General features: G+C 42.1%; 1 protein-coding gene across 1 annotated transcript in view; it reads right to left on the bottom strand.

The window, feature by feature from the left end:
* Window positions 1–14,841, bottom strand: part of ctnnd2a (catenin (cadherin-associated protein), delta 2a) — a gene marked incomplete at its 3' end in the record, with an annotated part of 597,119 nt that overhangs the window by 522,636 nt on the left and 59,642 nt on the right. The gene's annotated exons all lie outside the window — the stretch shown is intronic.

The following is a 14,841-nucleotide window of genomic DNA, read 5'->3' as shown; positions in this document are numbered from 1 at the left end:
GCTTCCACGGACATAACATACGCTGGGGGTCCCTGCACCCCTCTTTGATAAGCAGTGGCACGTGTGGGCAATAAGAGGAGAGATGGCAGAGGCAAGCTCCATGTGTGTGTGTGTGTGTGTGTGTGTGTGTGTGTGTGTGTGTGTGTGTGTGTGTGTGTGTGTGTGTGTGTGTGTGTGTGTGTGTGTGTGTGTGTTTGTATGTGTTGCTTCTTTGCCGTGCTCATCCCGTGCTGATACGGACGGACGGACGGACGGACGGACATACGGACAAAGTCAAGTGTAGAGCGGTTGGCACCGCTAACAAAGTCAAGTGTAGAGCGGTTGGCACCGCTAAAAAGTAATTGCTTTCACTCGCCCTCGGTAATCAATGCTATCCAAACTTGTTTTTTTTGCTCTTCAACAATGTGGAAAGATGCTAAAAACAAACATGCCTGGCTGCCTGTATCCCAAATCCTCTTAAAGGAGTAGTTCACCCAAAAAACGACTTATTTTCTATAAATTACACACCCCATGAAGCCTTGAATTCATGGAGATTGTTTTGTTTTTGTCGCATTCCTAAGCCAATAATTTGATGACCGGCGGTCTCTCCGGTAGGAGACTCAAATGAACTGCATTTGAGTCTCCTACCGGATACATTAGCCTCTTTCCGCCGGACATGAAATGATTGGCTTAGGAATGCGACAAAAACTGAAAAATCTCCATGAAATCACGGCTACATGGGGTGTGTAATTTATAGAAAATAAGTCATTTTTAGGGTGAACTACTCCTTTAAACACACACACACACACACACACACGCACACACACACACACGCACAAACACACACACACACACACACACACACAAACACACAAAAACAGCTGTAAAACAGATCATGATGTGAATGCACAGCACTGCATTTCACACCCGCACCATTTTCCATGTCATGTATTTGGGATAACCATAGAAAAAAAATCATATTTGAATCTACAAAACTCCCAAATGTATCATGCATAATACACAGCTCATGTCAGTAGTGAAAGTATGCTGCGATCACAGTGACATATTGCATGTATACCAGTGTGCGTGGCCCATTCATTCTCCCTGGAGCATTGCAAACGCATGGGTTGTTATGGTGTGTTGATAGCACCAGATCCATTTATAACTCTGGCAGCATGGTCTATCTTGCAAGAAAGAGATGAATGAGAGTCAATGTCAACCGAGCACCTGTTTTCTTTTAGCGGCTTTTGCTGAACAGCAGCTTGAGGGGGAAAAGGGCTGCTCATGCTTCCTGCTATTGCATCGTAATATATGAAAAAGTCCACTGGTAGGAGAGAGGCTGGTGCATTGAGTCGTTCTTCTTTATAGCTATTACAACATACAGTAAATGGTTAGAGAAACAGCTGTTATTTTTATGTTGTTGTTTGTTTTTTTTCCTTTATGTAACCAGGCAGAACAAATTAAAAATAAATTATTATTTACTTTGTGGCCTGACTAACAGGCGAGGCCTTTTGAGGGAAACATGAATAGGGCTAAAATAAATCAATCGGGTTATAAAACAAAATATAGCTGCTAGCACCAATACGGGGGCCAAGCAATGCAATATGGTCAATAAGCCATAGAAACTTAATAGACTGAACTTGAGAGAAAGAAGACCATGCAATTAACAAATGAGCATTGGAAACAGCTGACCAGAGTTCTGAGGGATTGTGGATATTAAAATACATGTCTTTATTATGTTGCTTGTAATGGCAGATTTCAAACATCATCAAGACAAAAGCTTGCCAATTTCTCTGCGTCAGCCAATCTACAAGCTCACAATGCATCACATTGAGTTTGTAGATCTAATAGTTTATAGTTTTTTTATAACTGAGTACATCAATTGGTTTGATTACCTGTTTCACGCCTACTACAATGACTCTGGAAACATCTGTATTCTGTGTAACAGTCTGATCCCCAATATCCAGTCACCAGTGCTGTTGCAAAATGTTGTCCAATCAGTGCTATCATATCATTCAAATTCCTCTAAATACTAATCCATGGAAAGTCTATCCTCACACGATACGTCTAAGTTGCTTTGTCTGAAAACGGAGGACATCTCTCCCTAACGTGTGGCTGTCGATTGCAGCATATCATGATTTGTTCCACTAATGCCCTTTCTAAACTTCTTCCCAACTATGCTCCATACTCTCTCGAATGTCCTTTCTACACTTTTATAGCTCAACCTTGCCCCATTCCTTAATTCTGAAGGTCTCCGACCCGGGTGCACTTCTCCAACAACATATACAGTATACCTACATAAATGCTGATTGCGCCTCCTGTTCACTCCAAGCTCCAAGTTATTCAAGTCCCTAACCTTTCCCCAAGCAACAAGCAACATTCCTGATTGCTTTTTTCATTTTGTTGCTTGCAGAGATGATTAGTTTCAGCTTTAAGCTTGGCCATGATACGAGAATATAGCATCATTATTATTCCTTGGACCAAAACAGGACCAAATGGGGCCAGTTAGGGCCAAGGCCAATTCAGAAGCTCAAATTATGTCTCTATAAAATTCCACGAATCTCTGCATATTGTTGCTGTCGGGTGGAAATCTTGTATGTCCAAATCCGTTCTTTTTTTTGTTATCATTTTTAAACGTGATGCGATGCGTTGTGAGCTTGTAGATCTATTACTTTTCACTACTTTTGTGTGACTGAGTAGGGCGTTAATTTAAAAAAGCCTAAAATGTTGAAATACGGAGATACAAGGTTTCTGCCCGACAGCAACGATATGTATGTGTGTATGTGACTGTGTATGGCTGTCCTTCACATATCTTGAGAACCGTTCAACCAATCGCCTTCAAATTACATTTTGCAAATGCCGTGAGTGACGGGTGTTGCCCGCAAATGCCATGACACAAAATATGCGAATGATGTCCGTCACGCACGAACGATGCAAAATGACCGCAATGATGGAATGATAATTGCTAGCGAATGACGGCCAGGGGCAAATTACACAAAATGACGCAAATGTCGAGTCCCGTCTCGACGGGGATGTGAAATTATATATCTCCACTCATCTCAATATTTGTGTTGTGTATGTAGCGAAAGTCATACATATTGAACAACACAAATACTCAAGTAACGTAGAGATACTAAAATGTGTTGTTTTACTTATGTACGGTACTCACGTAAATGTACTGCATAACTGTCCAGCATTCGTGATAGTCTCTGTTCCTCCTGGTATAAAGTGGACGTATTGCAGCCTAAAATACTAATAATGCTGCTATGGAACTGTCCACGGCCCTGAAACATTTAACCCTGCAAGGCCCAGATTCTTTTCAAGTTGTGATGATTCCTGGCTCTGTGGGGGGTATTTATATGCAAATATCCTGGCCAATGGCATTGTAAGACTAAACAATAGGACCCAATGAGGATTTAGAGGTGAAAAAAACAAAAAATAACAGAAAAGAAAAATGATTTAAACTCATTTCTTTATAAAACATACATGTGATCGTGCGATCACACTGGGCCTTGCAGGGTTAAACATGCAGCTATGGAACTGTCTATGGCCCTGAAACCTTTAAACATGCAGCTATGGAACTGTCTATGGCCCTGAAACCTTTAAACATGCAGCTATGGAACTGTCCACGGCCCTGAAACCTTTAAACATGCAGCTATGGAACTGTCTATGGCCCTGAAACCTTTAAACATGCAGCTATGGAACTGTCCACGGCCCTGAAACCTTTAAACATGCAGCTAAGGAACTGTCCACGGCCCTGAAACCTTTAAACATGCAGCTATGGAACTGTCTATGGCCCTGAAACCTTTAAACATGCAGCTATGGAACTGTCTATGGCCCTGAAACCTTTAAACATGCAGCTATGGAACTGTCTATGGCCCTGAAACCTTTAAACATGCAGCTATGGAACTGTCCACGGCCCTGAAACCTTTAAACATGCAGCTATGGAACTGTCTATGGCCCTGAAACCTTTAAACATGCAGCTATGGAACTGTCCACGGCCCTGAAACCTTTAAACATGCAGCTATGGAACTGTCCACGGCCCTGAAACCTTTAAACATGCAGCTATGGAACTGTCTATGGCCCTAAAAACCTTTAAACATGCAGCTATGGAACTGTCCACGGCCCTGAAACCTTTAAACATGCAGCTATGGAACTGTCCACGGCCCTGAAACCTTTAAACATGCAGCTATGGAACTGTCCACGGCCCTGAAACCTTTAAACATGCAGCTATGGAACTGTCTATGGTCCTGAAACCTTTAAACATGCAGCTATGGAACTGTCCACGGCCCTGAAACCTTTAAACATGCAGCTATGGAACTGTCTATGGTCCTGAAACCTTTAAACATGCAGCTATGGAACTGTCCACGGCCCTGAAACCTTTAAACATGCAGCTATGGAACTGTTCACGGCCCTGAAACCTTTAAACATGCAGCTATGGAACTGTCCATGGCCCTGAAACCTTTAAACATGCAGCTATGGAACTGTCTATGGTCCTGAAACCTTTAAACATGCAGCTATGGAACTGTCTATGGTCCTGAAACCTTTAAACATGCAGCTATCCTGGAACCTTTAAACATACAGCTATGGAACTGTCTATGGTCCTGAAACCTTTAAACATACAGCTATGGAACTGTCTATGGTCCTGAAACCTTTAAACATACAGCTATGGAACTGTCTATGGTCCTGAAACCTTTAAACATGCAGCTATGGAACTGTCTATGGTCCTGAAACCTTTAAACATACAGCTATGGAACTGTCTATGGTCCTGAAACCTTTAAACATGCAGCTATGGAACTGTCTATGGTCCTGAAACCTTTAAACATACAGCTATGGAACTGTCTATGGTCCTGAAACCTTTAAACATGCAGCTATGGAACTGTCTATGGTCCTGAAACCTTTAAACATGCAGCTATCCTGGAACCTTTAAACCTGCAGCTGTGATAAGTAACAGTTTTGGACATACAAGGTTTCCACCCGACAGCGAGCGTAAAAAGCCTTATTTGGTAACGTGTGCTGGCAAGTGTGAGATTCATTCAATCGATGTGTTGGATTATTTTGTGTGCTCATTGTGTTCATCTCATCTCTGATTACGTTGCCAACCATTGATTTAATGCCTTTGGACGTTTCAACAGGCCGTGAAATGATCAGAATAAGGCCGGGGCTGTGTACATGGCTGACAGTGCCTGTCAGCCATGTATTTCTATGGTAAAGACGTGCTCCTCTTCTCAGCGCCCGTCGAGCATCGCGCTTCAGCACTCTCTGCGTCTGCCTTTTTTTTTGGCGCAGCGCCCTGGGCGCTTCAAGCCGAAAACAGTTCAACTTTTGGAGAGGAGCCCTGCTCTTTTGATCCTCCTGTGGCTGTGTCTGACAACTGGGTAATGTATGACCCGACGTCGAATCGTTATCACAAGCATGAGAAGTCCATGTTTACCGTTGTTTCAGCTAAGCCGCAGCTGTCGGCGGTCCTGAAACCTCTATTCTCATCTCTGACCTTCTCTCAAGACACAGTGGAAGAAGACAGCTCATCTGTCTTCTTCGCCTGCTAAGCTAAAACAACGCTAATAACACAGGTGTGACTTGTGCCAATAACACAGATGACAAGGGGTGTGTGAGCGCACCAAGGGTTGATGAATAGTTACTCTCTCTAGTGACCGTTCATAAACACAACATATCGCTAGAAAGGGCAAAACCTCCATACACCACCAAACAAATACCCCACAGCGCGTCACGCTACACAGGTATTAAAACCATCGGTTCCAGCAGGGCTGGCTGTAGCGTACAAAGCTTGGCTTGAGCGGAACTAGTGGATTGTACTTTAACCCATTGAGACCTGAAGCCGATTCTACGTGTCTCCAAAATCTCAACAGTATTCTGAAAAAAGTATGTTTTTATATCAGTGGTGCTCAATCTTTTTCACGTCAAGGACCCCCAAAAGTATATGTATTTGGCCGCAGACCCCCATCAAAATATTTTGTTCCAGGGACCCCCAGAAGCAAAGATTTTAGTTAAAAATGTTCGCTTAAAAAATATATATATTAAAAGATTTGCACACATTTTCACGATTTTTCAAAAATAGCAGATCTACAAGCTCATAGCGCGGCACTCGGTGCCGCGCTATGAGCTTGTAGATCTGCTATTTTTGAATAGCTCAAAGTGTAAAATAATGCTTTTTAGCTCAAATCTAAAAATGACACAGTTCCAGGTCTCAATGGGTTAAGTTCTTATTTATTGGTAGGTTGTTATTTTCAAGGTTTTCTTTCTTGTATTAACCACTTAAACCCCCAGCATCAGTATTGTGGGGAAAGCTTTCGCTGAAAATAGCAGATCGGCAAGCTGACATTCGTGAGCTTGTCGATCTGTTATTTTCAGCAAAAACTTTCCCCACAATAACAGAAAACAGAAAAGACACTACTATTGAGCCCTGTGGGACTCCAGTTACCCATACTGGGTTTAAGTGGTTAATGTCATATCATTGAATCTTAGCGTATAGCCAATTATTTGGGGGGCCACTTGCAATCAGTGGTGGAAAAAGTACTCAAATTCTTTACTTAAGTAAAAGTACCAATACTGCAATATAAAAATACTCTGTTACAAGTAAAAGTCCAGAATAAAAAAATGACTTGAGTAAAAGTACAAAAGTATTGGCATCAAAATGTACTTAAAGTACCAAAAGTAAAAGTACTAAATATTTGAAAATAGCCGATCTACAAGCTCACAACGCGTCGCGATGCGACGCGTTGTGAGCTTGTAGATCTGCTGTTTTCAAATAGCCTATGTATAAAATAGGGCTAAAGTGGTTAATGTATGTTTTATAATGTAATAATTGATATCTGAAAAGTAACTAGTAACTAAAGTTTTCAAATAATTGTAGTGGAGTAAAAGTACAATATTTGCCTCTGAGATGTAGTGGAGTAGAAGTAAAAGTATTGGAAATTGGAAATACTCAAGTAAAATACAAATACCTCAAAATTGTACTTAAGTACAGTACTTTCCACAACTGCTTGCAATACCCTTCGAACCCACCAGTGTGGCCCCCGACCCACATGTTGAGAATCACTGCACTTCATCTTTCAACTCCTCCATCTGCATTATTCATCTATGCCAGCTATATGGAGAGACCGTTATCTGCTGACTCTCTCCGACCACGACACAGCATTGACACCACTCACAGGTCAACACAACGAGGGCAACGTTTGTGAGAGCAGTTTTTATCACGAGGCTACGGTGGCCTGCAGGGTCAAAGGAGCGTGTTTGTGACCGGAAGGTCACACACTGAGACCAGCAGAGAAGAAAAAAAGAAAAGAGAAAAAAAACGCTCACCCTTTCCCTCTATAAATGCCCTTGTGGATTCAGTGGAGCTGCAACTGCCAGGTGTGCAGTGGTGAAACGTAACCAAGTACATTTGCTTAAGTACTGTACTTAAGTACAACTTTGAGGAATTTGCACTTTACTGGAGCATTTCCAATTTTCAATACTTTTACTTCTACTCCACTACATCTCAGAGGCAAATATTGTACTTTTACTCCGCTACAATTATTTGACAACTTTAGTTACTAGTTACTTTTTTGTTTTTGATTATTGTTACAAAACATACAGAAACCACTTCAGCCCTATGTACATTTCGGGCATTTGAAAATAGCCAATCTACAAGCTTGTGAGCTTGTAGAGCGGTTACTTTCAAATGATTTGTATACATTTTATAAATTTGAAAACTTGTGAAATGGGACATTCTGCATAACAAGTACATTCTACGTTTGTACTTTAAGTATATTTTGATACCAATACTTTTGTACTTTTACTTAAGTACATTTTTTTAATTCCGGACTATTACTTGCAACAGAGTACTTCTACATTGCAGTATTGATACTTACTTAAGTAAAACATGTGAGTACTTTTTCCACCACTGCAGGTGTGAATGTGTGTAACCGGAGGAGTGTGTGACGCAGGGCGTGGCTGAAGCATCCGTGATCAGTGTGAACCAACCCTGGGAAAAATAGAAGATCTCACAATGCGTTGTTTTTTCGTCATATACGTCCAAGTATACTGGAAAAGAGGGCTTAAAGTGGGACAGAGGGAGAGAGATTAGAAGAGAGGGAAAATCAGACAAATGAGAGGAAGGACCGTAGAGAGAGCGAGAGAGAGAGAGAGAGAGAGAGAGAGAGCTTGAGCAAACGCAGGGACAGCCAAGGGCAAGCTGGATTCATTCGATAACCTTGACCACCGCCGTCAGCGTACATAGAAGATAGGGCTGGCATTCAAAGAGGGATGGGGATGGCATTAGGTTCCAACATTTGCCTAGGTTGTTATCTCAGAGACTACAGGCCGCGGCTCGCTCTGTGATCTAATGGCATGCAGGGAACATTCCTCTGCTCACGGGAGCAAAAAAAAGGAGAGAGGCAGAGAGAGAGAGAGAGAGAGAGGAGCTACAACACCAAAGACAGTCGAGTGGTAATTGTCTCCGCCAGGCCGAAAGGCATGGCGAGAGTGTATGTTTTGAACCCTGTCCGTTCGTCCGTCCGTCCGTGTGTCATTCTGTCTGTGTACAGCTAATCTCCGGCATCGTTGGCTTGATCGCAGCAAAACTGTTCACACACACACACACTCCATGGATGCCAGAGCAGAATCTCTGCCCCACATTTTTAACAGGGGGCCTGTTATAGCGCCACCAGGAGGCCGATTTGTGCAAAACAGTACTCCTATACACAGTGCCGGCCCTGAGCAATTTGGTGCCCTAGGCAGGATTTTACCTGCCCCCCCCCAGGTTCACCGCATGCTTCGTGTCCGGCTTAACCCATTAAAACCAGGAAAGAATTTTAGCGACATACGTTTTTCAGAAAACTCTTGGATCTCAAAAATAGCAGATACACAAAAAAAAGATATATTTAAAAAAAAATTTACACAAATCTTCTGGGCCAAATACATTTTTGGGGTCCTTGGCACAAAAGAGTTTGAGGACTACCGATTTAGAAGGCATGTGTAGAATCGGCCTCAGGTCTTTAACTCTTTAACTGCCACGAGTTTTTCATAAAAGTGTCAAGCCACTGCCAGCGATTCCGAGCGTTTTTACTGACCTTTGAAAAATCATGGAATATTTTCCGTCATTACACGGAGGTCTCGTAGAATCGGGAGGAAAACAAGGGAACCAGGAGACCTGGTACTGCCAGACCCCTAGTGGTTGAAATCTGAATGGTCGGACTTCGCATGACGTGTGTGCAGAGGAAAAGAGGGACAGACCGACCGACCGACCGACAAAGCCTCATGTAGGCCGACCCCCTGGGTCTGGCAAAAAAGTGTGCGGTTGCGTTAATCCATTCCATAGTTATGGCCAGAATGTGGATTCTGTTCTAAGACACAGAGTCTGTAGAGACACTGTGTCCATTTCTCTTTTACAGTCTATGGCCAGTTCCCACCTGATGTTGTGTGGGAGTTCCGACCGCTCCAGACCATAATGAATAACCGCTAGCTTGCATAACGTCTTAAGACTAGGACTTAAGTCTAGGATGAACAGGTCATTGGTGGACGTGAAGCTGATTGTGTGTCGTCCATCAAATGTAACGTTGCATCCTCCAACAATGACGACACGATCTCCCACCATGCAACAGCACATGGAACACGTCTGAGGCGGGCTTTTCCCCTTGGTCTCGACCTTATTCCAAGAGAAGGATTTTGGATTGAATTTCCACATATCAAATGTCAGGTTGACGTTGTCACCACCAAATATGTACAACTCTTCATTGTAGGCAAAGGCCGAATGATTTGTACGTCCGTCTGGAAGAAGCTGCGAAGAGGGCGTGCTCAGCCAGCAGTTGGTCTCTGTGTCAAATACTCTGATTTTTTCACTGAAGGTCCCCAGGCCATTTTGGCCCCCAAATACAAACATATTCTTCCCGACGATGGTGGAAGAATGACGTGCTGAAACCGGTGGGCGAGTGCCTCTGCTGTTAATTAAAGACCAGACCATTGTGGTGGTGTCCAACTTGTAGATTTCGTTAGTGTATTCAGTCGACCTCCACCCCCCATGGATATACATGACCTTCACGAGGACACAGGCTGAGTGGGCAGACCTTGCGTCTGGTACAGTCCCAGAAACCTTGGGTCTGAACCATCTGTGAGTGTCGACATCAAATGCGTGAAGCTCATTGTAGCACGGCCGTTGCAAGTCATACCCTCCCCAGATGTAGATGATATGTTCTATCAGCACAGCTGTGTAGCTCATGCGCCTGGTGGGAATCTCATGGACACAATCTCCTCTTCCACTGGTCACTGGGGACAACTTCATCCAGCGCAAAGGCACTGTGTAGAAGATGTACATTTCCATATGATCAGTGTCATATTTGCTATCCGTAAAAATGTACAGCTTGAGTCCGACTGCCACGGCATGATGGCAATGCCTTTCTCTCCCTTTCAGATGTGCCGTCCAAAGTAACATTATTACAATTTACCGAGGAGGACGCTAGAAAGCAGATGAACGTCTTGGTCCAAATTACTAAATGCCATTTAGGTTATTGTGCAGTCATTTTAAAGGACAACAACATGGTTGGGATGATGTTGCGATGTCGTTGCGTGATGACGTCATTACGGTGCCGAAGTCAGGCTTCTTCTGTCATTGACCATGTTGTAGAAACATCTCGCAAAGTGCTGTGATCTAAGCCAATAAGCTTAGCTTAGCCAATATAAACCCACAACACACACGTGTTGCCAACCACATTGATATTATGACCTGTTCTATCTTCAAATTAGATATTAATATCACACAAAGCCCTTTCACTATATGCACTCAGATTTACTAAAGTAAAAGTATCAATATCACAGCGTGGAAATACTCTGTTACACGTAAAAGGCCTGCTTTCCAAATCTTAGTTGAGAAGCGTACCTTAAAACCTGTGGCCTAGCGGTCTGGGCACCTATACAGTACCATCGCCGTACACAAAAGGGGGCTGTAGGTCACGTGATCGCAAAAAAAGACAGCCAGTCCTCTTCCTTGTCGTTCGTTTTGGAAAAGTGGCATTTTCCTCTATTTCTGTTGCTTTTTGACGAAAACAACCTACATTCAACTGTCCACAACTATGGAGTTGTGGGCAATGGTAATGAAGTATTCAATCAATCAATCAATCAATCAATCAATCAATCAGTTCCATGGGTTTGCATCCGTCCCTGCACAGTGAGCATTGGGACATGAAGTGCATATAGGAGCCAACAGCACGTCTGGACACATTTAACTATTTTCAACCTGGACTACTGTCAACCTGGCGTCTCTATATAGGGCATATCATTATAGGCTAAAATATTCAAAACATTCTCTAAATTGCTAAAATAGCCGATCTGCAAACTCACCACAAGCCGCAATGCCATGAATTGTGAGGTTCTAAATCGGCTATTTTCACGTCAAACCATACAACAAATCTCTCTCTCTCTCTTTCTATTTCAATTATATATTTTTCTCTCTCTGTGACGTCACTAACCCGTCTTTCTCTCTCTCCCTCCGTCTCTCTCTTGCTTTAAAAGTAGGGCATCCAGTGCTGAGCGTGAGCGATCGGGACTGACAGGTCAGTGTCCTGAGAGATCTGGACCAAAAGAAGAGAACCAACGTAAACAGAGAATATGAAAAAAAAGGTGTGTTTGTTGACAATGGTTCATGTCTACTCCGTTTTACTTCCGATCTTACACTTTTAAGTGGCTCTGGATAAGAGCGTTGGCTAAATGCCTGAAATTGTAAATTGTAAAATGCTATGCCTCTATACAAGTCATTTTGTTTACTGTCGGGTGGCAACCTCAAATGTCCAAAACTGTAACTTTGCAGGATTCAAATATTTATAATAATAATTCACTTCCGCACTCCAAGAATGCAGGAAAAAATGTTAAAATGACGGAGGCTGACTCAGCGCCATTTAAAAAATGTCCTGATATGGACAGAATCGTAACCCCCCCCCCCCCCCCCCTCTAGATCAAAATGTGACTAGAGGAGGTGTAAAGTAACTAAGTACATGTACTCAAGTACAATTCTGAGGTACTTTTACTTTATTGGAGTATTTCCAGTTTTAAATACTTTTACTTCTACTCCACTACATCTCAGATCCAAATATTGTACTTTCACTCCACTACAATTATTTGAACATTTCAGGTACTAGGTTCTTTGTAGATTTGAATTATTATTACAAAACCTACATTTACCACTACAGCCCTATAAAAACTTTGGCTAAATTTAAAAATAGCAGATCTACAAGCTCACAACGCGTCGCATCGCGACGCGTTGTGAGCTTGCAGATCTGCTATTTTCAAAAGATTTATATACATTTAGACATAATGATAATGTGTGAAACGGGACATTCTGCATAATGAGTACTTTCTACTTTTGGTAATTTAAGTACATTTTGATACCAAGTACTGTTGAACTTTTACTCAAGTACATTTTGGAATTCTCTGACTTTTACTTGTAACAGAGCATTTCTACCTTGTAGTATTGATACTTTTACTTAACACATTGGCTGCCAAGAACGTAGATCTGCGTTCATTTGCGCAAAAGCCCGCACGCTGCCAAGGACGCAGATCTGCGTTCTTTCAAAAAAAAAAAAAAATCAAAATAAAAGTTTTATTTTTATTTTATTTATTTTTTAAACCCAAAGACCAAGGAGATATGATTTTCCGAAGATTTAGACTCCCAGACACTTCCTTGTACCTTAAAACTTAAAAATTCTGTATCTCGGCTCCTAAGTGCTTTTTTTTTCTCATTGAAAAAGTCTGGCAGCCTACTGTAGGAAAAAATTAAAAAAGCTGGCAGCCAATGTGTTAAGTAAAAACTGTGAGTACTTTTTATCCACCACTAGGAGTTGAGAATGTGTTACACTCACTCTGCCTTCCATTGGAAAATGACTCTCCCAGCCCATACACTGCTTTACAGCGTTGTGTAATGTGCAGCATTAGAGCTCCCGTGGGTGTAAGTGTGTTTATCATCATGGTATTGCAACCGCTTCAATACCGTGGCCTTTCCGACCCTTTCCATTGTGGTTGAGTGATACAGCCCCAATGGAGAGGCCACAGCTATCAACTGCATGGGAGAGAATCCACTTGATGTTGTTGTGGCGTGTTATCTTATCACAGATGGCTGTGCATGGGCAGTGCAAGCAAAATACTTTTGGAGGGGTCGCCCAGATGCTTTTCTGAATGTGCTCAAAATAGAAAATATGATCTTTTTTTTTTTTTTCATGAAAATAATACATGCACACATCCACACAAAACGTATGTTGTCAGTGGTTTTCAAACGTTTTAGTGTCAAGGACCCCAAAATGTATACAGTATGTATTTGGCCGCGGACCCCCATCTCAAAATATTTTGTTCCAGGGACCCCCAGAAGCAAAGATTTGAGTTAGAAATGTTCGCTTTAAAAAATATATATATTCAAAGATTTGCACACATTTTCACGATTTTTCAAAAAAAGCAGATCTACAAGCTCATAGCGTGGCACTTGGTGCCACGCTGTGAGCTTGTATATCTGCTATTTTTGAATAGCCAAAGTGTAAAAAAATGCTTTTTTACCTCAAATCTAAAAATGACACAGATACGTTCCAGGTCTTAATGGGTTAAAGTTTAAGAAATGTTCATATGTCAACAGAAGGAAATAACCACAATACATGAAACATTCGCTCTAAAGTTGTGAAATAATTGTAGTGGAGTAAAAAGTACAATATTAGTCTCCGCTAGGCTGAAGGCACCCTGTCCATATGCCAATCCGTCCGTCCGGTTTTAGTAAATGTACTTATACTAGTCAGTATAAGTACATGTTCTTATGCACGTGGCAGAAGACGTGGCTCGCCTGCTATATTAAGAACTGCTTCATCTGAAGCCTACTTTACGCTGTGTTCACACTGGCAGCTACAAAAGACACAAAGCTACAAAGCAACACAGCACACTGTATATCTGTCACTGAGTCGCTGTTGAAGTGTTGATCAACACGCTCGTTGACTTAACAAGAACAGGGAACTGGCTGACGGAAATAATTAGTTTTCTCCCTCATTACAAGCAGGAATTGTGTGGAGAAAGGAGAAAGAAGGTGAGTGGAAATGGTTAAACAACACTTGGTTATTTGGTAGCTTTGTAGCTGCAGCTGAAGCCTCAGCTCAACTTGGATTGTAGCTTTGTAATCCAGGCAGCTACTGCTGCTGGCTGGATTACAATCTCCTTTCAAACACAAGATGACATAAATTACTGTATCTTGTGAGACGACTGAGAGAGACGTGAGGAGTCTCTGTGCTGTATACAAACACACATGATACAACAATGAAAAGACTGTGAGCACAGAGCTAAAAACAGGAAACGTGTGTGACGCAACGCTACTGCTGGAGCCAGCTCGCCATTCCCTGTAAGAACAGTGAAAACACGCCTCATCGATAAAAAAAAGAAAACACTTCCGGTGCCTGATCGGAAGTGTCGTGATTTCAACGCAATTTCAAGCAAGAACAATAGGCGTGTGTTTTTAACTGCGGCGGATCCGCTATGGAGTTATGGAATTTCTGTATTGTACCACTCGTCCTAGGATATCATAACGTCATAATAAAGGTAAGAATAACATGGGCGAAATTCCACTTTAACTGTCATCTGAATGAACTCCCCACTGATGTCAGGACAGCAGAGTCGCCGCCCATCTTTCGCCGCAGGCTGAAAACCCACCTCTTCAGGAAACACTACCCTTCCTCTTCGCCTTGCCTACTTGTTGTTAACTAGTTGTACGAGCTCTTGTTTTATTGTTTTATTGGATCTTGTTTATTTGATACACTTATTTGTTTTAGCTCTTGCTCATTTGATTTTCCTATTTGTCTCATCTGTTTAAGAAAGTAGGTAGCTGATATATTGCACTTAGCACTA

Source organism: Gymnoscopelus microlampas (assembly GCF_963454915.1).
Source record: "Gymnoscopelus microlampas genome assembly, chromosome: 22".
Taxonomy (NCBI): Eukaryota; Metazoa; Chordata; class Actinopteri; order Myctophiformes; family Myctophidae; genus Gymnoscopelus; species Gymnoscopelus microlampas.
The sequence above is the reverse complement of the archived record's forward strand: the minus strand, read 5'-3'. Positions and strand labels throughout refer to the sequence as shown.